General features: G+C 47.7%; 2 protein-coding genes across 5 annotated transcripts in view; both read left to right on the forward strand.

Moving 5' to 3' along the window:
• The window catches only part of LOC140706082 (uncharacterized), a 276,919-nt gene that overhangs the window by 233,690 nt on the left and 18,365 nt on the right, over window positions 1-24,864 (forward strand). For 2 of the 4 annotated variants that reach the window (XM_078384440.1, XM_078384444.1), the window contains one exon: window positions 23,195-23,286. The exons of 1 other annotated variant lie outside the window; for it this stretch is intronic. The gene's annotated coding sequence lies outside the window, so the exon portion shown is untranslated. Of the gene's footprint in view, window positions 1-20,519; window positions 20,663-23,194; window positions 23,287-24,864 lie in introns of those variants that run through there. One more of the 4 variants, XM_078384441.1, reaches the window with a different exon arrangement.
• The window catches only part of LOC144586363 (uncharacterized), a 222,623-nt gene that overhangs the window by 179,394 nt on the left and 18,365 nt on the right, over window positions 1-24,864 (forward strand). The window lies entirely within an intron of this gene.

Genomic DNA, 24,864 nt, shown 5'->3' on the forward strand with positions numbered 1-24,864 from the left:
CCACAGGACATGAAGGATGCAAACATTATCACATTGTACAAGAACAAAGGAGACAGGGGTGACTGCAATAACTACCGGGGCATCTCTCTTCTTAGTGTGGTAGGGAAGCTGCTTGCCCGTGTTGTGCTGAAGAGGCTCCAGGTGCTTGCAGATAGAGTCTATCCAGAATCACAGTGCAGTTTTCGAGCTAATAGATCCACCACTGACATGGTATTCTCCCTCCGACAGCTGCAGGAGAAATGTAGGGAACAACAACAGCCACTCTTAGTGGCCTTCATAGACCTTACAAAAGCATTTGATCTGGTTAGCAGGGATGGCCTTTTTAAAATACTTCCCAAGATTGGATGTCCACCTCGTCTCCTTAACATCATCAGATCTTTCCATGAGGGAATGAAAGGCACTGTAGTTTTTGACGGCTCAACATCAGACCCCTTTGACATCCAAAGCGGAGTGAAACAGGGCTGTGTCCTCGCACCAACACTTTTTGGGATCTTTTTTGCTGTCATGCTGAAGCATGCCTGTGGAGCTGCAACCGAGGGCGTCTATCTCCGGACTAGATCAGACGGAAAGCTCTTTAATCTCTCTAGATTGAGAGCGAAGACCAAAGTCCAACTGAAATGCATGCGGGACTTCCTCTTCGCAGATGATGCAGCCATTGTCGCCCACTCTGCTGAAGACCTCCAACAACTCATTAATCGTTTCAGCAAGGCCTGCCAAGACTTTGGACTAACAATCAGCCTGAAGAAAACACAAGTCATGGGCCAGGGCGTGGACTCACCTCCCTCTATTACCATCTCCACACAAGAATTGGAGGTTGTTCATGACTTTGTGTACCTCGGCTCAACCATCTCTGACACCCTCTCTCTAGATGTCGAGCTGGATAAACGCATTGGCAAAGCAGCCACCATGTTCTCTAGACTCACAAAGAGAGTATGGCTCAATAAGAAGCTGACGACACATACGAAGATCCAGGTTTATAGAGCCTGTGTTCTAAGCACACTACTGTACTGCAGTGAGTCATGGACTCTTTGTGCACGGCAGGAGAGGAAGCTGAACACCTTCCATATGCGTTGCCTCCGACGGATTTTTGGCATCACCTGGCAGGACAAAGTTCCAAACAGAGCAGTCCTAGAACGAGCTGGAATTTTCAGCATGAACACGTTACTGAAACAGCGACGTCTACGTTGGCTCGGGCACGTCGTGAGAATGGCTGATGGTCGGATTCCAAAGGATCTCCTCTATGGAGAATTAGTGCAGGGAAAGCGCCCCAGAGGGAGACCACAACTGCGATACAATGACATTTGCAAGCGAGATCTGAAGGCCTTAGGAATAGACCTCAACAGATGGGAAAACCTGACATCTGAGCGTTCAGCCTGGAGGCAGGCGATGCATCACGGCCTCTCCCAATTTGAAGAGACCCTTGCCCAGCAGGCCGAGGCAAAGAGGAGGTCACAAAAGCAGCAAAACCAGGGAGCCGGACAGGGGACAGACTGGATTTGTCTTCAGTGTGGAAGGGACTGTCACTCTCGAATTGGCCTTCTCAGCCACACTAGGCGCTGTTCCAAGCCCTCCATACAGAGCACACTACCATAGTCTTTCGAGACTGAAGGATGCCTAACTAACTAGCAATCAAGTACATTTCCATAAATTAAAGAAGTTAGAACTTTAGCAAATTCCTGCTACAAAAATAAAATAAAAAACTCTAAATATAGCTTAAAAGGTAGGCTAGGCATAGCCCCCTTTCTCTAACTTTACTTTGAACTACATCCTAGCTTAACAGTAAAAATTAGCAATTGAAACTCAAAAATCAAGTACTCTCTCCATTCTCTATTTTCTTCCATGCTGGGACCACCCTTCTTCTCCACTCTTCTGTGATGTAAACCAATCAGGGTGAAGGGCTGTCTCTTCACACTCCACCTCCATTTCCCACGGGATGTGCAGGGGTTGTTGACCATCGTCCTGATGTTGTGTCTTGACCCTTATCGTCTCTAGCCAAGTCAGCTTCATGGAAACTTCCAGCTAGCTCTAAGAGAAAACAGCTTCTCGAAGCATCTAGTTATGCTAACACAGACCAGTATGTGTTCCTTCTACACAATTCCATGACTACAAATCCCATTCAGAAATTTGCCTTAATAACCTAAACCATGACAGAAGTAATTGTGACAAACCCAGACCTACTGGGATCTGCCACACAGTTACACTAAGCTGCCACCAACCATTCCCTGTAAGAAGTCACACAGACCAGGGATGGATTTTTAAACAATAAAAAGAATAAGGTTTATTTTAAATACACACAGGGAAAAATAAACAATCAGGTGAATAGGATAAAGTAACGTGGCTTATTCTCACTCATACAAGCATACAGTTTGGTTCACCCAGAACCCTTAACTTAAAGCACAGACCCTGAACCTATCAGTTCTGGCTAACCAACAGACACCTGAACCTATCAGGTTGGTACTCTGACACACAGAAGTACCCTGTCTGACACACAGACTCCCACAACAGCTTCTTCTTCCCAGCTGCTGCTTCGTCACCTCCCAGTGTCTCTCAGTGTCTCATAAACTCTCCACACACGCTTCACATATTTATACAGTACAGCCCCTCCTCCTGATGTCCCGCCTTCCACTCTCCATAGGATGGAACTTTCCCTCCAAACCCATGACAGACAGGTAACATCAGTGCTGTTATGTAACACCTCCCCTCTTTATAAGTTGTTTTGTAGGGGGAAAGCTAACGTGCTTTTCACCAAAAAACAACCTTGATAAAATACACAACAACAGTTATACATACCATATTATACTTACTCATACTTACATTCTAAGTTAAACCATAGCAAATAGGCATTTAAACATTTACCATCTACATTACATCAATTTACCTTTATTCATACAAACCAAATTCAAAATCAGGTACATTTAACTTTTGTCATCATTATATACACATAGTCCATGTTCTTTCGCCGTCTTCAATCTTCAGGTCTTCTTGATAAGGCGTCAGCAACACAGTTCACTGACCCTCTGACCACCTTCACTTCAAAGTCATAGTCCTGTAGGTTTAAAGCCCACCTCATAAGTTTGCTATTGTGAGTTTTCATTGTCTTTAACCATTGCAATGGTGAATGGTCAGTGCACAAAACAAAATGTCTTCCCCAGATGTAAGGCTTGGCCTTCTGGATCGCGTAGACTATGGCCAAACACTCCTTCTCCACGGTTGCCAAATGTCTCTCACCTTTTTGAAGTTTCCTACTCAGGTAGGACACTGGATGCTGGTCACCATTCTCATCCTCCTGGCACAGAACTGCTCCTACCCCGCTGTTAGACGCATCGGTGTAGATGATGAACTCCCGGTCGAAGTCTGGAGCACGCAGGACAGGATAGTTGATTAACGCCTCCTTCAACCTCTGGAACGCCGCTTCACAGTCGCTGGTCCACGGGATGCGGTCATCAGCCGTCTTCCTCGTCAGATCGGTCAGCGGAGCCGCAATCTCGCTAAACCTCGGGATGAACTTTCTGTAGTAGCCCACCAACCCAAGAAATGATTTGACTTTTTTCTTGGTGTTGGGTCTAGGCCAATCACGAACAGCTTCTATTTTGGCCTCCAGGGGTTTTATCATTCCTCCCCCTACCATGTGACCCAAGTATTTTATTTCTGGGCTACCCAGCTGACACTTGCTGGCCTTTACTGTTAGCCCTGCTGCACTTAACCTCTGCAGCACTAACTCCAGGTGTATCAGGTGATCTTCCCAGGTATTACTGAAGATCCCTATGTCGTCAATGTAGGCCACTGTAAAGTCACTGAGCCCTGCCAAGGTCTGGTCCATCAGCCTTTGGAATGTGGCTGGTGCATTTCTGAGACCAAAGCTCAGGACTCGAAACTCATAGAGACCAAAAGGGCTGCAAAAGGCAGTCTTTTCTTGATCCCTGGGATCAATTCTTAATTGCCAATATCCCTTTACCAGGTCCAATGATGAGATGAACCGACAACCCCCTATGGTTTCAATCAGGTTGTCTAGCCTGGGCATTGGGTAGGCATCAGGAGTGGTTACACGGTTTAATTTCCTGTAATCAACACAAAACCTAATGCTCCCATCAGGCTTGTCCACAAGGACTATCGGAGAGGACCAAGGACTAGAAGAGGGGACGATTATGTTCTCCCTCAGCATTTCGTCCAGCTCCTTCCGCACCTTGTCCCTATAGGGTCCCGTTACTCGGTATGGGGATACTGCCTGCGGGGGTGCATCCCCTGTGTGGATCCGATGCATCACTCCCTTCACTATCCCCGGCTTGTTGGAAAACACCTGTTGATATTTATTAAGCAGCATTTTTAGTTCTTGCTGCTGGTCTTGGGTGAGTGCAGGACTGATCTTTACCTCCTCTGGGTTGTATTTTACTTCCCCTCTACCCTCCCAGAAGGGTAATTCAGCTTCCTCACTCTCAGCTGCTTTTATCGCGAATAAAACCCTCTGTTCCCCTCTGTAGTAGGGTTTTAGGGCATTCACATGAACCACCCTCCTTGCTTGGTTCTCCTCCTGCTCTATTAGGTAGTTCAGGTCTGACATCTTGGAAATGACCCTATATGGTCCTGCCCATTTAAGCTGCAGTTTGTTCTCTCTGCAGGGCCTAAGCCAAAGCACTTCCTCCCCTGGGTCAAAGTGCCTCTCTCTAGCTTTGTGGTCATACCATGTTTTCTGTCTGACCTTCTGAGCTTGCAGGTTTTCTGCTGCCAGCTCTAGATTTCTCCTTAGGTCATTCATCAAGGTGTCTATGTAAGTCACAACGTCTTGTGGGTCATCCTGGGTGATCTGCTCCCAATTTTGTTTGATCAAATCAAGGGGCCCTTTCACCCTTCTCCCAAATAAAAGTTCAAATGGACTGAACCCAGTACTGGCTTGTGGCACTGATCGATAAGCAAACAAAAGGGATTGCAGCTTCTGGTCCCAATTGTTTGGATTCTCTGCCAAGTAAGCCCTAATCATGCGCATTAGAGTCCCATTGAACTTCTCAGTTAACCCATTACTTTCCGGATGATAAGCAGTGGTTTCCTTGTGCTTAATTCCACAGATCTGCCATAAGCGTTTCATGAGCTTTGATGTGAACGATGCGCCCAAATCTGTGATTATCTCTGAGGCAAATCCCATCCTGGACATATACCCCACCAAAGCATCGGCCACTGTGTTAGTTTCAATGTTAGTCAAGGGTATGGCTTCAGGATACCTTGTGGCATGGTCCACAATTGTTAGAATGAACCTGTTCCCCCTCTTTGTGGCCTTGGGCAAAGGTCCCACAATATCCACCCCTATGCATTTGAACGGAGTGTCAATCACAGGCAAAGGGCACAACTTTGCTTTGGTCCTGTCGCGGTTATTCCCCTGCCTTTGACACACATCACATTGCTTACAGAACTCCCTGATCTGCTTCCCTATGTCAGGCCAGTAGAAATTCTGTGTGATTCTCTGCTGGGTTTTGTTCACTCCTAAGTGCGCAGCAAACATGTCAGAGTGCCCCCTTTGTAAGATCATGGGGCGATACTTTTCAGGTACCACCAGCTGACTTCTGATCCCATCTCCCCCTTTTGAGATATTCCTCAGGGTTTCTCTATATAAAATCCCCTTTTCCTCCAGAAATCTCACTGGGGTTTCAGGTGTTAGCTGGGCGTCAGTCACCTGTTCAAAACACTTTTGGAGAGTGGCGTCTGCCTTTTGCTCCTGTCCAAATCTGCTGTCTGTGGTTAAGGTTTCCACCACAGCTTCTGAACTCCCCTCTGCCTCCGTCTCTGGCTCATCATTACCCCCCTGAACTGTCCCCGTGGTGGCTTGTGAGCGTGTAATCACTAGCACCCGTTTCACATGTTCAGCCAGGTCATTTCCCACGAGCACGGCTGCTGGCAGAGTAGATGAAATCGCTAGCCGCCAAACGCCCCTCCAGCCTTGAAAGTTGACAGGTACCTCTGCTACTGGCAGAGAGATTACCTGCCCCTCAATCCCTGCCACCTTCATGCTCTCATTTGGGATTATAAACTCCCTAGGAATAATATCTGGATGGCACAGGGTTACCTGGGAACAAGTGTCCCGCAGCCCCCTATACTGACGGTCAAATATTCCTACGTCCACCCCTGCTGTCTCAAACAACTGAGAATCTGTTTTTATCAGCAAGCAGCGCTTTACCTCCATAAGAGGACCATTTTCCTCAGCCTGATCAGCAGAGGTAGCTGTTCCAGACTGAGTAGTCATGGCAACCGGCTCCCTCAGTGACACTGAGCCTTGCTCTTTCTGGACACAGAACACAGCTTTTGGCTTGGTCCCACTAGCATTCTGAGGCACCATTCCTTTTAGCTGCTTTAATTTCTCACACTCTGAGATTAGATGACCCTTTCCCTGACAGAAATAACATTTTCTGGTGTATTTTGATTCTCTCTCATCTTGTTTTGGTTTTCCCTCCAAAATCTGAGGTCTTTGTTTCATGTCTGAGGGCTTCCCTTCACCATGGGCCCCTCCCCCTTGCTGGCTTTTCCCTGGTCCCTGAGAGTACTTGCTGTAGGTTTCTTTGGGTTTACCTACAGATTTCCCCTCACCCAAGGGCTTTCTTATTTGGGAAATAAAATCTGCGACCTCCGCGGCTTCTGCCACAGATTTCGGTTTCCTTTCCCTCACCTGGAATTTCAATTCCCCATGCAGGACTGAATAGAACTGTTCCAGTGCTATCAAGTCTTTAAGCTGCTCATAGGTCTCTGTTCCTTCCTGCGATAGCCATTTCTCAAGCAGCCTCACCAATTGGGCCCCCACTTGGGTAAAAGTCTGTTCTGGTTTTTTTGTGAGGGACCTGAATCTTTGTCTCAGCTGCTCTGCATTTATCCCATGTCTGGCAAACACCAGTTTTTTAAACTCTGCAAAATCTTTCATCAGTTCCTCAGGCATCTCGGCATAAACCTCAGCCAGGCTACCACTGATTAAAGACCGCATGATGGTCATCTTCTCAGTTTCCCTCACTGAGAAGTCCACAAACGCTCTTTCCACTAAGGAAAAGAACACCTCAGGACAATCTCCCTTGTGGTACACAGGGAATTTCTTCAGGTCAGCCTTAGACAATTGGCCTCCCTCAGAATCCCTATTGTTATTATTGTTCTGGTTCATCATTTCCAATTTTCTTAATTCAAACGCCATTCTTTCTTTTTCCAGAGCAATTTTCTCTCTCTCCATTCTTTCTTCCCTCTCCATTCTCTCTCTCTCTCTCTCTAATTCAAATTGCCGCTGTTTCTCTCTTTCCCTTTCCTCCATTTCCCTCACCCTCAGTTCATGCTGTTGGGCTATGAGTATTTTTCTAAGTTCTGGGTTCTGCTCTCCTGTGCTGTCACCTTGCACTGAGCTAAATTCATCCTCAGAACCTTGGTCAATCTGGGGGTCTTTCACTTCACTCATTTCGGCCATCTGGCTTCGAGTCAAGGGCATAATCCCCCCTCAGAACAGGCTGCTTTAAAAGTCAAGCCTCAAAATAAAACGACCACTTTTTTCCTTTTTGCCTCAGAACCAGCTCTCCCTAGAGATTGCTGCTGTTCTTCAGCACTAACTTGCAACAGTATCGAGTCAGAGCCTACCCCCCTCTGCTGGGCCTCTCAGCTGGCAAGCTAGCTCACTGTTGCTACGCAGTTTTGCCTCAGCTTTTTCCCGCCAAAACTAGGCTGCCTCAGAGCACCTTAATCTAAGTCTCCCCAGTTGGCACGTTCTTCTACTAGCGCACCTCCCCGTGAGGTACACCTAGAAGATTACCTACGCGCCTCAGACTGTCCCTGACTAGACCCCCCTTGCTCTGGGCACACTTGCCAAGGCTTTGCTGGACCACTGGACAACTGGACCAGTCGTATCCCACACGCTGGACACCAATCAATGTGACAAACCCAGACCTACTGGGATCTGCCACACAGTTACACTAAGCTGCCACCAACCCATTCCCTGTAAGAAGTCACACAGACCAGGGATGGATTTTTAAACAATAAAAAGAATAAGGTTTATTTTAAATACACACAGGGAAAAATAAACAATCAGGTGAATAGGATAAAGTAACGTGGCTTATTCTCACTCATACAAGCATACAGTTTGGTTCACCCAGAACCCTTAACTTAAAGCACAGACCCTGAACCTATCAGTTCTGGCTAACCAACAGACACCTGAACCTATCAGGTTGGTACTCTGACACACAGAAGTACCCTGTCTGACACACAGACTCCCACAACAGCTTCTTCTTCCCAGCTGCTGCTTCGTCACCTCCCAGTGTCTCTCAGTGTCTCATAAACTCTCCACACACGCTTCACATATTTATACAGTACAGCCCCTCCTCCTGATGTCCCGCCTTCCACTCTCCATAGGATGGAACTTTCCCTCCAAACCCATGACAGACAGGTAACATCAGTGCTGTTATGTAACAGTAATCAGTAATTGGCCTAGACCAACATCCAAGAAAAAAGTTAGATCATTCTTAGGGTTAGTTTGCTATCATTGTTGCTTTATACAAAATTTCAGTGAGATAGCCGCCCCTTTATCTGATTTGACACACAAAAGAAAAACTGAAAAGATCCAGTGGACGGGTGACTGCGAGGACTGCAACTTTAATAAGTTGAAGACTGCGTTGATTACCGGTCGTGTCATGAGAGCTCCAGATTTCCAGAGAGAGTTCAGCGGTCTTCATGGATTCGTCCAACATTGGGTTGGGAGCTGTGCTGACCCAGGCAGATGACAAGAGAAACCATCATCCGGTAACTTACCTCAATAAGAAACTGCAGGTGGGAGAGAGCCATTTTAAGAAAAAATTTAATATATGTAATTTTATACTTTATCTTAAAATGTTTTAATGTTTTTAAATTTTAATGTTGTATGCCGCCCAGAAGCCACTGGCAATGGTGCAGCTAAAAAAATATTGTAAATAAAATAAATAAATAAATAAATAAATAAATAAATAAATAAATAAATAAATAAATAAATAAATTTGTCCACAATTTAACAGGAGTGTCTAGCAATCGTATGGTCATTGCAGAAACTCAGGCTATACATGTGGGGAAGACATTTTATACTTTGCACTGATCATTCCCCCCTTCTGTGGCTGAGAACTGTAAGGGCAAATAACAACATGCTGATAAGATGGGCCCTACTTCTGCAGGACTTTGATTTTGAGGAGGGAAGATGGCGACCCAGCAGTAAGCTTTGCTGTTTACTATCTTTTGCCGTCTACTATCTCTGTCTATTTATTACCTCCCGTCAACAATATGTTTTCGGTTTTGAGAGCCAAAAGAAGGAGGACTAGCCCTTCTAAAGACCATAAAAAAGGGAAAGCATTTAAGAAGCCAAAAAAACAGCGTCAGGACCTGGCGGTGCAATCCCACATCGATTCATTTTTGCAGCCGCCCCAAGAGCTGCTCTCACCTGCCCATGCTCCAATGTCACTGAGTTCCTCGCTTCTTCGGGAGGCAAGCAATGCCCCCCCGGATTCAACGGGCTTATCGGCTGCTAAAGACACTCCTTCAAATATCTCAAATATTTCTCTTGTCTCTGAGGAGGAGGGTTCCGGTCAACCTCCAAATGTGAAGGAAGGGCTGAATGAACATTTTTATCCTTTTTACGCGAATATCTGGCAGTGTCCGACACTCCATCACTGCCGCAAAGCCCCCTTGCGGAAATTCCCCAGTCTCTCAAGCAAAAGTTCGGTGATTCATGCTTGATTGCAGCCCGTGCTTTTTTGGTATTACTGGAAAGACTGCTCAATTGAAAAGCAAATTGCCTCAATCCTAACACATGGGGTGAAAATGGCTGGATGTCAGAGACCATGTCCCTCTGGTGGTGATTTGTTGAAGAGCACTCCCCCGGCTGCTAATCTACATAACCAAGCCACTCCTGCTGGCCTTTCTGAACCTTCTAACGTCAGACTGACAGCTGTGTCGAAGGAGGACGATAACAAAGTCAACAATAAAAAAACCCAGCTGATCTGGTCTTCCAGAGATGCGCTCTTGACGTTTCCAGGCAGTGACGCCCGACAATGGTCCAACAAGCCCAGAATTGCTAAATCACTATCTCTACTTTTGGGTTTTAATATAGATGTACTGGATCTAGAGCGTTTCTACTATTTACCAACAGTCAAAGGGTATAAACGGCTTTTTCTTACAATGAAAACCCAGGATTTATGTAACAGAATCTTTAGAAAGAAAAATAAACTGCTCGCCTACAATATTGGGGTCCAGAGAGTCTTCAAGCAGGTGAGTGGGCACCTGCGATTTACGATGAAGTCTAAGAAAGACGGAGCCAACATTTCCTTACATCTGTCAGAACCTCCCGCTGAACAGTCATCGGTTCTGGATCGTCGTGACATCAAATCTACTTCAGTGCACCATTTAAGACCAATCCCTATCCATCAGCCTCTTTCTACTGGACAGACTACCCATTCTCTTCAAGCTGCCAGTCTGTCTGACAATGTGGAGGCGAACAACAGGGGTAACCCATCTCCTCGACCAACTCCATCTTCTATCACCCCAGAAAAGAAAGCCCCTGCCTGTGATGAATCTGAGGCCCAGGACAAAGACCCCCCCCAACTTCGGACCCCAAGACAACCCCATTCTCTTGGACCCGTGCTTTGAGAAGCCGATGTCTATGAAGCAACTTCAAGATATCGGGAACGAACCTCTAACAAACACCTTACTTATGGAATTACCAGACCTCGATCCAACGGTCCCCATCTCTCCCGCGGCCCAACCTTGACTAGGCTGTAGGCCGCTGTCTCCACCTGATGCCCCCCCTGACAAGGGTATTCTGAAATTTCTGTCCTGGAATGTGGCGGGCTGGCCTAAGAAAAAGCACAATTTGGAATTTCTTGAGTACTTAAGGCAACATGACATTCTTTGTCTCCAAGAGACTTGGACAGACAAGGCAATAATACTCTCTGATTACCAAAGTTTTACCTTGCCAGCCTTCCGTCGGGAAAAGCATGGCCGTATGATTGCCGGCCTTGCGATCCTGACAAAAAGATCTATGAAAGCTGAGATGGTATTGTCCTCCCAAAAAAACAGTAGCCTTCTGGCTGTTTGTGTACTAGTTAAGAACCTCTCAATACTGATTATGAATATTTATTTTCCTCTGAATTCCTATAAACATACCTCCTTGCAGATGTGGGAGTATCTTGAACAGACCGTAGTTGACCTGTCTACCAAATACCCTCAGGCCAACTTTATTATAGGTGCAGATTTTAATGCTAGGGTAGGCGATGCCCTTGAAATTCTCAAAAAGACTCCGAACGGAGGATCATTACCCGAGCTGCCATTCTATTATAGCTGGCCTAGAGCCTCTAAAGATAAAAAATATAATTCCGCAGGTATTTCTCTTGTCAACTTCAGTATTCAACAAAATCTTCTTTGGCTTAATGGACTTGTTTCATTTGAGCAGGCCAAGGAATTCACCTTTATCTCCGAGGCAGGCTGCAGCGTAATCGATTATGTCTTAGTGTCCCCATCGTTACTTGCTAGAGTATCTGACTTCGCAGTGGATGCGTTTAAACTGAGTGACCACCTTCCTCTCCAACTTAGTCTGAGTGTCTCCCCTGCGAGTAAGGGCAAAACGGCTGAGGTTGTCAAGGTACAGTCCTGTTCCCCCAAATTTCGGTGGGACAAGCTAACCCAGTCAAAATTGGCCCTCCTCTTGGAGGAGCCTAACTTTTTTGCACTCAGCTCCGCCATGCTTTTGGCGAATTTCCCATTGGAAGTGGTAAGGTTGTACAACCAACTAATAGAGCGCATCACCTCTAATCTAGCGCTGCCTGTAAACGCCTCACGTTCTGCTCTACGCCAGGGCAACCCGACCTGGTTTGACTATGAATGCCAACAATACAAAAGGGCGGCCAGAAGTTGTTTTAAAAAGTTTAGGCAACTAAACTCTCAGCAGGCTCTTAAAGAATATTTCTCTTTAAACCTCCATCTGAACATGTTAGCCAAATGTAAGAAGATCAAATATGAGAAAGCGCTATGGGATAAACTTTATCAGGCCACAATTCACTTTAACCCTCGCTCCTTCTGGGCGTTAGCGAATGGGTCTTTCAAAGCGAAAGGTCACGATCCCAAGGCAGTCCCTGTCTATGACTGGAAATTGCACTTCTCAAACCTCTTTTTTGACAACACAGCCTCTTCGTCCGTAGAGGCTTCCGAACTATTTGCCACCCCGAATTGGCCGCAAGTGTCTACTTCAGAAATTAAAGTCCTAATCGCCTCACTCAAGACTGGTAAGGCGGCTGGTCCTGATATGATTATGGGAGAATGGTTGAAATCCAACCCTGATTTCTGGGCCCCTATTCTGGCAGGACTTTTTTCAACGGCAATTGCCAGTGGAATTCTTCCAGAATCCTGGAGGCAAGCCATCGTTGCCCCTATATACAAAAAAGGGGACCCTTGTCTCCCGGAGAATTACAGGACATTTAGCCTCCTCTCAATAGTAAGCAAGTTGTATGCCAATTATCTCTTGGTCCATCTTAATACTTGGATCACCCAGAATAACATCCTAGGCATTGAACAGATTGGGTTTAGACCAGGCCACTCCACCTTGGACCACTGTGCTGTCCTGTCCCATCTTGCTTATAAGTATTCCATAAAAGCCAACTCAAAATTATTTGTAGCTTTCCTTGACTTAAAAGCTGCCTTTGACAGTGTTGACAGGCAGTTACTCTGGTCCAAGCTGGAGAGAACCGGAATTCCTTCTAATCTGATTAATCCCATCAGGCAACTGTACTCTAACACCTCTTGCAGAATAAGATGTTCTTGGGATGGCCTCCTTACCGAAGAGATCCCTACAAACAAGGGAGTCAAGCAAGGATGCCCACTGGCTCCGACCTTATTTAACCTGTTCTTAAACGACCTGGCTCCAGAACTATTAACCATGGACGGCCATTTTCCAACTCTTGGAGATCATAAGATTTCAATCCTTTTATATGCCGATGATGCTGTACTTCTTTCGCGCTCTCGGCTGGGCTTAAAAAGACTAATAAACAAATGTCTGGACTATTTATCCATCAACAAACTTCAACTAAACTACCTGAAATCGAAAATTTTAGTCTTTTATAAGTCCCGTAAAATATATAAATGGATCTTCAAACGACATTCAATTGAACAGGTGAGGACCTTTAAATATTTGGGATTATTATTCTCAGCCGACAGTGCCTGGGTGGGTCATCGCAATATGGCACAAGCGACAGCCAAAACATCCTCAATGGCAATTTCCAGATTCTTCTATAATAAAGGGGGCCGCCTAATTCCGGCAGCCCTCAAAATATTCAATGCTAAATCTATTTCTCAAGCTCTTTATGGTATTCCTATTTGGATCAATGCTTATCATAAATCACTTGAAAGTTTCCAATCAGCTTTTTTGAGAAGAATCATGGCTATGCCAAACTGCGTCCCCTGTGAGGCTTTATGTCTCGAAACGGGACAACTTCCAGTCAAGGATGTTGCTTGGTATAGAACTTGCAAATACTGGCTAAGAATGTATTTTGACACCTCTCAAACAACCCTACTTTATCACCTAAAAAAAGATAGCTGCCCCCCCCCCCCGTTGATGGTTGGCTAAGGAAGATCAAACAGATCGGTTTAGACCCGGACATCTTAGGATCTCTCTCGTTCCAGGCTGCCCTAAGAACTGTCAAACAAAGATTGGCTGACATCAACTCACAAGACTTATTAAGAGCCGCTAATAGATCTTGTTCACCTTTGTTCTGGAATCTCCCCTTGGTGGTAGGCAGCCCACCGATTTATATCTCTACACTGTATAATCCCGAAATTAGAAGGGCGATTTCTTTGGCCCGCTGTAATTCAATCCCCTCGGTGGTGCTAACGGGCCGATTTAACAATGCTCCCTTCAATAACAGACTATGCCCCTGTGCGATGAATGTTGTAGAGATGTTACCCCACATCTTTTTCCACTGCCCATTTCATTTGGCTGCGAGGGACCAATTTTTTGCTTCTTTACCACAACGAAAGCCCTGGCTTACCGATGAAGCCTATTTAAGTTCAATATTACAGCGAACCGATGAGAATTCTCTGAATTCACTCGGCAAATTTCTGTTGGATATAATTAAAACTAATACAGCCCGAGAACTCAATTTATAGTTTTAGTGTTTTAGGGGCTGTTTCCATAAGCTGCACTCTGTACCCTTTGTATGTTTGTATGTATTTATTACGCCAATAAAGGTATCCATTACTACTATACTTTGCACTGATCATCCCCCAGTTCTGTGGCTGAAAATTGTAAGGGCAAATAACAACATGCTGATGAGATGGGCCCTACTTCTGCAGGACTTTGATTTTGAGATTCGGAGTGTGAAAGGAACCGAAAACGTGGTGGCCAGTGCGCTATCTGACAGATGGAGAAGAAATAAGATGTAACTTTTAATGTTATATAAAATGTTCTAGTTATGTATAAGTATGAGGTAATTAAAAATGTAATTTCTATATGAATTAATAGTAAGTAGAAAGAAAAATTTGTATACTTGTATTAAAATTCAAGTAATGCTAAGGTTACTTCTTTAAAGTGATAATGTTAATTGTGTTAAAGAGTAATCAATAATAACAAGTATGCTTAGATACTGTATAAAAGAGTAAGAATACAAGTATTGCTCAAAAGAGTAACTGATAATCATATGTTTGAGATAAATTGGTTGTTGCTTCACACGTTGTTCATGAGGGTAAACTATTATAAGGTTTCCCCCATGAAGCAAACTTTTCCTAGGGGGGAGGTATGTGGCAGAATGCCCACGTCTCTCCTGTCTATCATAGCTGAAGCTCAAGTGCAGGAGCTTATGAGAAGACGGGAGGAGCGGAGGCAAGGGGACAGTTAGAGAGAGGGGGAGGCAGTCAGAGAGGAGAACTGAAAGGTTAAGAGGAGAGAATTGGAAAGTTGGAGAGTTAGGGAGAATGTGAAGGAGATAAAAGGAATAGTAAAGCTTAGCAGATAGTCAGAGAATATTAATGAGTTGATTAATGTGCATAAGTAAATACAACACCTGAATAACCAAACGTGTAATCAAATTTAAGAAGTGTAATGAGTGATCCTCAACAATAATAAAAGAACATCTGTGATTTAAAAACCAAAAAATAAATAAACAAGTCATATTGGCAGGATGTGTCTGATGCATATATGGTGCTGTGTGGATGAGAGATCCACTGGTGGTAGCGGAAGAAAGAGTAAACGTGTCCAGAAAGTGAACCTGTGTTTTGGGGAAAACAAACAGGGAACACTGGGTAGAGCATCACAGATATCTTAGGTTACATCACAGAACTCACACTGGGGGGAAACCACAGAAATACATGGAATGTGGAAAGAGTTTTTTTCAGAGCTCCTGATAAGTTAAGAAGACATAAGGAGCTCATTCAGTTTTGTGCTGGTTTCCACAGGAAAGAAGAAGCAACAAAATGTCCCCTACTCCCCTTGAGGTCACTTGTTCTGTTGCCATACTTCTCTAACAGTTAGAAAGTTAGAAAGTTTTTTTTTCAGATATTCAGTTGAAACCTGGCTTCCTGTAACTTGCGAGTCCTGCACTCTGGGATGATTGACAACAGATCCTGCCCCTCCTCTGGATGACAGCCTTTCAAATACAACGATGTCTCGTTTATCGGGTGCTCCATTTAGCGACAAAACCGCATGCCGATGAACTTTTTGTGATCGCAAAAGCGATCGCTTTGTGATGTTCTCTATGGGGGAATTTCGCTTTGTGATGATCGGTTCCCTGTTTCGCTGACCAATCATCGCAAAGTGATGATTTTTTAACAGCTAATCGGCAGTTTCAAAATGGCCGCCAGGTAAACAAAATGGCTACTCGCTGTTTTCTGGGACGGATTCCTCGCTTTAGAGGCACCGAAAATGGCGGCACTATGGAGGATCTTCGCTTAAAGGTTAATTTTAAGCCCATAGAAACGCATTGAAGGGGTTTCAATGTGTTTCTATGGACTTTTTAATATTGCATTGCGATGAAATCGCTTAGCAGTAATTTTTGCTGCACAGATGCAGCAATGCGAGGCACCACTGTATTTGAAAAGTGCTATCCTATTATCTCCCCTCACTCTTCTGTTCTCAAGGGTAAACATGCCCAGTTTTTACAGTCCTTCCTCGTAGGGCTTGGTTTCTGGTCCCTTAACCATCCTTGTTGCCCTCCTCTGAATTTGATTCCAGTTTGTCAGCGTCCTTTTTGAAGTGCAGTGTCCAGAAGTGGGCATGGTCCTCAAGGTGAGGCCTCACCAGTTCCAGGACACAGGGGAGACTCGTGTCATGCACACGGTCCCCTAAAGGATCCAGTGGGCAGGTGGTCCGAGAGTTTCCAGGCCTTTATCTACCCCTTTTTACGCTGGGCTGAGTCCTACAAGCCCAGCAGAGCATAGCATGAATCTCTTCCAGCAAGTCTGACCTAAAAAGAACACCTTGTGCTCACTTAGCTCGTAACTTTGTACTTTACAAGTACAGACACCTGGGCTTTGTGATTCCTTAGAATCCACAACAGCTCAGTGAGGTAGGACTCTGTCTAGTAGCAATCTTGTGGCCTTTCCACCTTCTGGAATTTAGGCTTACCATTTGCTGTTCAAGAGACCAATCCTCAGTTTTAAGATTACATTTTCTATTGGAAAAAAGTTTTATAAAAAATCTGTTTGTTGCATAAGCATAGCATTTCTATTGTTAGCATTATCATAGCAATGCTAACAATAAAGAGTAGCATTAATTATTGTAAGCCGCCCAGAAACCTTTGGGTAAGTGGTGGCATATAAATAAAATAAAATAAAATCAATCAATCAATAAAAAATTCACCCTCTGAGTACAATTCAATAGCCTGCAGCTGTACAACCCAGCTCGCATCTAGTTTTCTGGCTAATCAAAATATCATGGGACACTTTAACAAAACCATTGGAGAAGTCAAGATATAGGATGTCTACACTACAGTGCTGCCCCGCATAGCGACGATAATCCATTCTGGATAAATCGTCGTTATCCGGATTCATCGCTATATGGGGCAAAAAACCCATAGGAACGCATTAAACCCTGTTTAATGTGTTCCTATGGGGGGGAACTCACTGCTAAGTGAAAATCCTCCATAGGGGCAGCCATTTTCAGTGCCTCTAAAGCGAGGCAACACAGTCGGTGGCCATTTTGGAACCGCTGATCAGCTGGCTGAAAATGGGGCCATGCCCATGTGGTGCTGGAGGAGACTCTTGAGAGTCCCCTGGACTGCAAGGAGAACAAACCAATCCATTCTGAACGAAATCAGGCCTGAGTGCTCCCTGGAAGGACGGATCCTGAAGCTGAGGCTCCAATACTTTGGCCATCTCATGAGAAGAGAGGACTCCCTGGAAAAGACCCTGATGTTAGGAAAGTGTGAGGACAAGAGGAGAAGGGGACGACAGAGGATGAGATGGTTGGACAGTGTCATCGAAGTGACCAACATGAATTTGACCCAACTCCAGGAGGCAGTGGAAGACAGGATGGCCTGGCGTGCTCTGGTCCATGGGGTCATGAAGAGTCGGACACGACTAAATGACTAAAGAAGAAGAGCGGCGGGAGCTCCCACTCAGCTGGGGGAAAACGCCTGCAGTGGCCTTGGAAGGACCCTTCTGAAGGGTCCTTCCGAGGCCACCGCAGGCATTCCCCTTTGGAGGGGGCGTTTTCCCCGAGCTGAGCGGGAGCCCCCGAGGTGGCTCAGCTGGGGAAAAAGTGCCGGCGGTCGGCAGCGGCCTTGGAAGGACCCCGAAGCCACCGCCGACTGCCGACATTTGCCTTCCGAGCTCTCAAAGGGCCACCCCGACATTGGAGAAAGCCCCTTGAGAGCTTGGAAGGCTCTCAGCGCGGCGGCAGCAGGGTAGGAGGTGTCCAGATGCCCTCCAGGAGAAGCACTGAAAGGCATCCGGATCCCCCCCAACCTGCCGCCGCCACCGCCGCTTGGATCCATGCCGCAGCTGGTCTCCCAGCCATGCCCGGACTCCCGGGAGTCTGAGCATGGCTGGGGTAGCCAGGCGCGGCGTGGATTCAAGCCCGGGATGCCTGAAATGCATCCAGATCCCTCCCACCCTGCCCCCGCTGCCGGGATCCACGTTGCACCCGGCTACCCCAGCCACGGTCGGACTCCCGGGAGTCTGAGCATGGCTGGGAAACCGGCCGTGGCGCGGATCCAAGTGGCGGCAGCGGCAGGGGGGGATCAGGATGCCTTTCAGTGATTCGCCTGGAGGGCATCCGGACACCCCCTACCCTGCTGCTGCCGCGCTGAGAGCCTTCCGCGCGAAGGCTCACGCCACTTAGCTGGGGGAAAATGGGGCCTATGGGGAAAAATCGCAAAGCGATTTTTCCCCATAGGCAACATCGCAATGCGATCACAAAAGCGATCGCAAAAAAGCCATCGCTATGTGGATTCGTCATTAAACGGAAGCACCACTGTATTCTCTCTATCAGGGAGGTTACTCAATCAAACAATGAGATCAGATTAGTCTGGCAGGATTTGATGATGGAGGAAGAGGGGGAGGAAGGTTCCTGGGGCGGTGCTCCTCTGGTGAAGGGAGGGAGGAGGAGGGCATGCTTTGGAAAGCAGCAGCAGTAGCAATGGCCGGTCCGTGGGTCCAGGGAGGAAGGCTGGCCTTGCCCAGGGTGCTAGCGACCCCCACCCTAATTCATCGCATGGGGCGGCCTCTGTGGAATAATGGAGGGCCACACGTGGGGTTTTCTCTGTGACTTCCCCACGCTCTTCCTTCGTCCTCTCAGCACTTCGTGCCCCCATTGAGGGCAGGAGCAGCTTCTTTTCCCCAGAGAAAAAGTTCCACCTCCCGATCCTCCTCCTACTTGGGGGGGGGGGAATTGATGAAGGCCCTTTGGTTTCTGCTCCTGTCCCCCAAAAGACAGGGCTAGAGGGGGGAGGCCTGGCTTTGGAGGTCAAGCCGGCACCCAGGAGAAGCCATGGTCTCGATTGGCAGAGCCAGGCGTTGGGCCCCTCTCTCTATTTCCCCAGGGTTCTGACTCCCCCCCCCAAGGACAGAGGACCCCCCAAGGAGGACTTGATCCTTCTGCCCGTCCTGTGCCTCCAGGCAGAAGCGCCGCCGTCCAGACCCCTAAGAGCACCCACACGTTAGAAGGGCAGGAGTGTCAAATGCTCCTCCCCTGACCGTGAGAAAGGAGAGCAGCCGGACCCTTCTGCGAGAGGTTGCCTGGCCATCCGAGGGCACAAAACAGGGGACCCTGGGCAGAAGGTGGGGGGGTTGAGAGGACCAGGGAGGAAGCACCCCCTTAAACAGCCGTCAAGGAAAGGGGGGAGGGAGGGAGGGAGGGAGGGAGGGAGGGAGGGAGGGACTGGGGGTCCCATCCTGGCCTTCCAGAGATGGAAGGAAAAGGAAGCGGAGGTGGGTGAGGGGGGGGCGCGTGGAGTGGAGCCCTCCTGGTCACCTCAGAGGGACACCGTGGTGCCCAGTATGGGGGAGTGGAGAGAATGACCCGACTGGGACCCTGGAGAGCAGGGTTCAAATCCCCACTTCCCCAACGGGGAACTACAAGGGGGGGGGGGAGCTGGGAGTGGTAAAGACAGTCCCTCAATACAGTACTTTCCTCCCCTTGATAGGCTTATAAGGGAGGTTTTCTATGGGTCAGCTCCACCCCATGGAGGGCCACTTGGAAGGGGGCGACCATAGATGCCACACAGGTGGGGAGGAAAGAGGAGAGGGAAAGAGCCAAAACAATCTTCTGTGGCAGTTGGATTAAAGCAGCCTCGTGCCCAGCACGACAGAGCGCATGGATGGAGAACGGGGGGGGGGGAAACACTCTGCCCCCCCCCACCCATCAATCCCCTGTGATTGAGCTTCTTGGGGTTGTGAAAGATCTATTGCAGTTTTATGATTCTGACGTCATTCCTTAGAAAGACCTGCGTCTCCCAAAGTGACAGTCGTGCCTCGACCTGCGAACTTAATCGGTTCCCGAACAGGGTCACCGAAGCGACCGACATGAACCTGACCCGACTCTGGGAGGCCGAGGAAGGCAGGAGGGCCTGGCAGGTGCTCTGGTCCACAAAGGGGGAAGAGTCCTTGGCAGATGATGGAAGGAGATGATGATGGATCCTCCTTTCTCTTCTGGGCGGTCGGTGGTGGGTCTCCCTCGGGGAGGAGAGGCGGCCCCGATCCCTGCCTGCCTGCCTAGGAGCGCTCTTTGACTCCAGGTGCAGGAAAGGAAAGGCTCTGCGCGGATGGGTCTCCTCTCCTCTGCCTTCCCGCCTCTCTCGGTGAACCCGGGTTGGCGACACGCGACTTCCGTGTCTCGTCTGAGCCTCTCCTCCCTCTAGAGGGCGCCCCTTTCCCTCCTGGCAGCCTTTGGAGGCCCTTCCACCCCCTCAGCCCCCCCCCCGCTCGCTTTGTTTCTCCCCCCTTTTCCCCCCCGCCCTTCGTGGGAGGGGCCTCGAGAGCTCCGAAGGGGAGGGAAGCCCCGCCCTCTCCTCCTCCTCCTCCCCCCTCCCCCGAACGGGAACCGGAAACGGGAACCCCCTGGGCCGCCCGCCTCTTCCTTCCCGCCCAGAGAGAGAGAGAGAGAGAGAGAGAGAGAGAGAGAGAGAGAGAGAGAGAGAGAGAGAGAGAGAGAGAGAGAGAGAGAGAGAGAGAGAGGAGCCGGGCTCGCCTCCCGGATCGGGACCGGGTCACGGAGGTGGGGCGCTGGGGTGGGGGTGGGGTGGGGGGCGCAGGTGGGCGGATGGGGGGGGTGAGATCTGCAAAGGGGGAGGGGGGGCAGGAGAAATTTGGTTTGGGGGGAGGAGGTCTTCCCTCCGCCTTCCCTGCCCAGGGGGGGGTGTTAAGAGAACGTCTGCTGGAATTCTGGCACAATGAGTGTGTGTGTGTGTGTGTGAGAGAGAGAGAGAGAGAGAGAGAGTGAGTGTGTGATTGTGTGTGTTCTTCCTGGAATCCGGACCGACGTTTCCCAGGAAGGCAGGCAGGATAGAAGCTGGTGGGAGTGGGAGAGAGAGAAAAGAAGATGGGGGGGGGTTGGACTTTCCCTCCATGGGGTCTTTGGACAGATGTCGCCCTTCTTCCCGGAGGGCCAAAAATACTCTTCTGGTCTTTGGGTCCCGAAGGCGCCATTCAGGGCCATCGGCTGTGCAAAAGACCTGCCCCCTGGCTCCTCCTTCTGCCTAGGGATTCCCCCTCCAGCCTCCCACTCGTGGCTCTCCATGGGGTGGAGCAAAAAAAGGGGGGGCTTTGGAAAGAGGCCGGAAGAGGCTCTGGTGGTATGGAACCCGGACCTCGGGTCAAGAAGTGCTGATAGGAGTGCCGTCTAGACAGCTCCCCTGCCCTTTCCTCCCAAAGTCATACATCAGGCTGACTTGGAACTGTAGCGACCCGGACGACACTGGTTTTGGCAGGAAGGGAAGGGTGGGGGAGAGAGCTAGCAGAGGCGGCAGCAGGGGAGGTAGTGAGTGGATGGGAATGGGCATCCATGCAAGATCCCTGGACCGGGAAATGGGAACAGGTCCGGGTACCGAAAAGAAGGGCTGAGGAAAGGAGGAGAGGAAGGTCTCCACGCACATCTTATTGGGGTGAAACAGAGACCAGGGAGTGGAGGCGTAAGTTGAGGGAAGAAAGGGAAAAGGTAGAGAGAGAGAGAAAGAGGAAAAGAAGGCATGGCTTATGGAAGAGCTACGAAAGATGGGGTGTTACCTGGACCCTGGGAATACCCGGGGGAGGAGGGATACTCCTCCTGGGGATATACAGGAGATGAAGAGACCTCCCCGTTGTTGATCCCTGATCCTGAAGACAACGAGCCCGAAGAACCTACCCAGGTTCAGGCTGGTCCATGGGCGACGCGGTCAAGCAACCCGTTCTTCGAAGATTGGTTACCCCTGACTGAACCGTTGTTCCCTCAGGAGAAGTTTACACCCAGTTTGTTGGACATTTCTATACCCTTACCCCAGTTAAATCAATGAAGACAAGTTGGTTGGATTAAAAGCGCCTCGTGGTTTATTCGAATCGGGAGGTTAAGAGAAGTGAACCCTCACAGGTGGTCCTTCCACACAGAGGGCAGGAGGAAAGAAGGACCGGAAAAGGCCACCCGGCCCCTCTGGATCTGGGGAGTTTCCCTCTCCGGGCAGGTCTTTTGCAAAGTGAATGGCTCTGGAGGGTCCCTTCCAGACCGAGGGGTCACAGAAAGGCTTTCTTTTACGGTAGGGGTAGCCCACACCAAGACCCCCCCACTGACCCCACCCTCAGTGGCCGCCTTTCCAAGCCTGTGGGACGTTGGCAGGGAGCTCAAAGGGAAGAGCGAAGCCTCAGCGAGGTTTCGGGGTCGGAAGAGCAGGCGAGAAAAGTCCCGAGACCTGAACTCTGCCCGCCTTGGGTGGGCAACTCCACGACACACAGGGCCCTTGGCGTTGGGATCATCCTAGAGGTGACACAAATAACGAAAGGTCCTGTAAGAACAGAAAGCCGCGTCCAACCCTTGGTGGTCCACCCCATCACGCGGGTGCAAGGGTTTCTCCAGAGATTGATCCTGTATCCCATTTTTAGTGTAGCCTGGGCTTGATTCTTTTTAACGTGTATACACTTGCTGTTTTTAATTTTTATATGTGGCCTTTTAATGATGTACGTAAGCTGCGTTGGGTCCTTTGTAATGAGAAAGGTGGGGTAAAATATTTGAATTAAATAGTGGGAGAAATACCACCTTGTTTGCTGCTGCCTTCATTGCAGGTGTCAAGGGGAAGCGTGTCCTGTTGCTCTCTGGTTCCCGGCTATTGCCCCCCCATCTCACTGGGAGGGTGGAGCTTTTATCTGGGATCCCAGCGTGAGGTGCTCCTTCCTTCCTTCTATCCATCATCAGTTTCCACCCATCCATCCATCAGGTCCTTTCTCCCTCCCTCCCTCCCTCCCTCCCTTCCTTCATCATCAGCTCCTTCCTTACTTCCTTCGTTCCTTCCTTCCTTCATCATCAGCTCCTTCCTTCCTTCCTTCCTTCCTTCCTTCCTTCCTTCCTTCCTTCCTTCCTTCCTTCCTTCCTTCCTTCCTTCCTTCCTTCCTTCCTTCCTTCCTTCCTTCCTTCCTTCCTTCCTGTTCCTCTTGTTCTGCTGCCTGAAGAAGAAGCCCCGTTCAATAGAAACACGAGGAAGGCACGTCTCAGAAGGAAATGTTTTTGATTTGCTTTATCCATAAAGCCTCCCGGCTGATCTTTTTTATTTTTCTTTTCTCCCAGGAAGGGGCGAGACTGAGCTGAATTCTCTTTGCTTTTTTTGGGAGGGGACAAAGACAAAGAACCAAATCCCAGATCCCTCCAACATTTGCAAGGTAAGTGAAATTACAAAATGGTGGGTGTTTGGTGGTATGGTTTTCTTTGTATCTTATTTAGGTGTATTTGTTTTAAAAATCTCTATCCTGCTCACCCCAACCCCATGCTCACCAAGGGCAGGTCCTGTTGATAAAAGGCAAACATTGGTTGTCCTGGCTTGGCAATTCCACACCGCCGCGTGGGTGAAGGTTCTTCCATTCCACATTCTTCTCTCTTTCCTCCTCTGCTATTTGCGTCTGCTCTTCCCTTATCTTTCGGCTCCATCCTGTCCTCTCCCGTTTGCCCCAGTAGAAAGGTTTCCTGGCTGAGTGATGGTTCCTTCACCTTTCTACCTCACCTCTTGCTATCACCAACTTCTCCCACATATGAATCCACAGGTTCTCCATCCAAAAACATCCCCACCCTTCTATCAATACCTTACTCTCTTCACCTCTACCGTATTGGCCTCCGCTTCTCTCACACACACACTCACTCTGATCGGGTTCTACAATTTCCTTGGACAGTTCTGTGTTTTGTGAGGGAAAAGATACGAGAGGAGATTCATTTAATAAAGTTTTATTAACAACAACTGGATTTTTGCCAACAATAATTTCAATAGGATCATTGTAACTTGGATTAGTAGTTGATCTGTCCCATAACATACGTAACTGGCTTAAAACACAGCCGGCTTTTCACCGTGAGGTTTTCCGAACCGTTCTTGATCTGTGGGCTCCCTCAGCCATCCACTCTGTACTGCACAAATAATCCTGCAGTACGGGTGTCAAGTCCAATCCCCTTCTTGAGGCTTCTCTCTTTTTTAAAACATTTTATTAGTTTTTCACTCTATCTACATTTGGTTTGTACTTATCAAGCATCGTGTTACATGATTTGCTTACAATTATTTGCTTTTTACACCTCAGTGTCTTCCCAGTTGTCCCCCCAAATTCCAGACATCTTTCAAACATTCAAGCTGTTCATGTGTGTATTTTAGTATATAATATGGCTAATATCATAATATTGCTTTCATAGTGTATAATATTCTCAAGATCTTCTAACAACATTCTTAATAAAAGTAGTTCCGGCTCCATGTCCCAACCTTATATCTAGTTTAATTAATCTAAAATGAAAAGCCACCATATGATACCTATATCCTGGTTAGAGGTCCCTTATTTCAATTTAATTCTCCTTTTTAATATAAAGGATATGCTTCTTTACAATTCCTGAAGTTAAATATGGGGCCCCTTCCTATTTTATCTTTTCCATTTTTCTAAGTAATTCCCTCTGTTATTTCTCTTATTTCATTTTTTGTTTCTGTTTCTCTAAGCATTCTGCCATCTTTCATGCTCTCTGAAACCATTGTGTGCATCTGATTTATCTCCACTAGATGTTTATGCATTTGGTCTATCTTCAATAGATCTTCCAGGCTTTTTAAAATTAATTTTGCTGATTTTCTCCCCTTGTCTTCCCTTAATACTCTCTTCGGATCCAAGATTGACATTGTTTCTCTTAGGTTTTCCCCATTAATTTCCTCCAGCTCCTCTTTTGATGGGCACACATCTTCCGGTACACTCTCATTTCCTTCTTCATTATTCCCTGTC

This window comes from Pogona vitticeps, chromosome 1 (genome assembly GCF_051106095.1).
Source record: "Pogona vitticeps strain Pit_001003342236 chromosome 1, PviZW2.1, whole genome shotgun sequence".
NCBI lineage: Eukaryota > Metazoa > Chordata > Lepidosauria > Squamata > Agamidae > Pogona > Pogona vitticeps.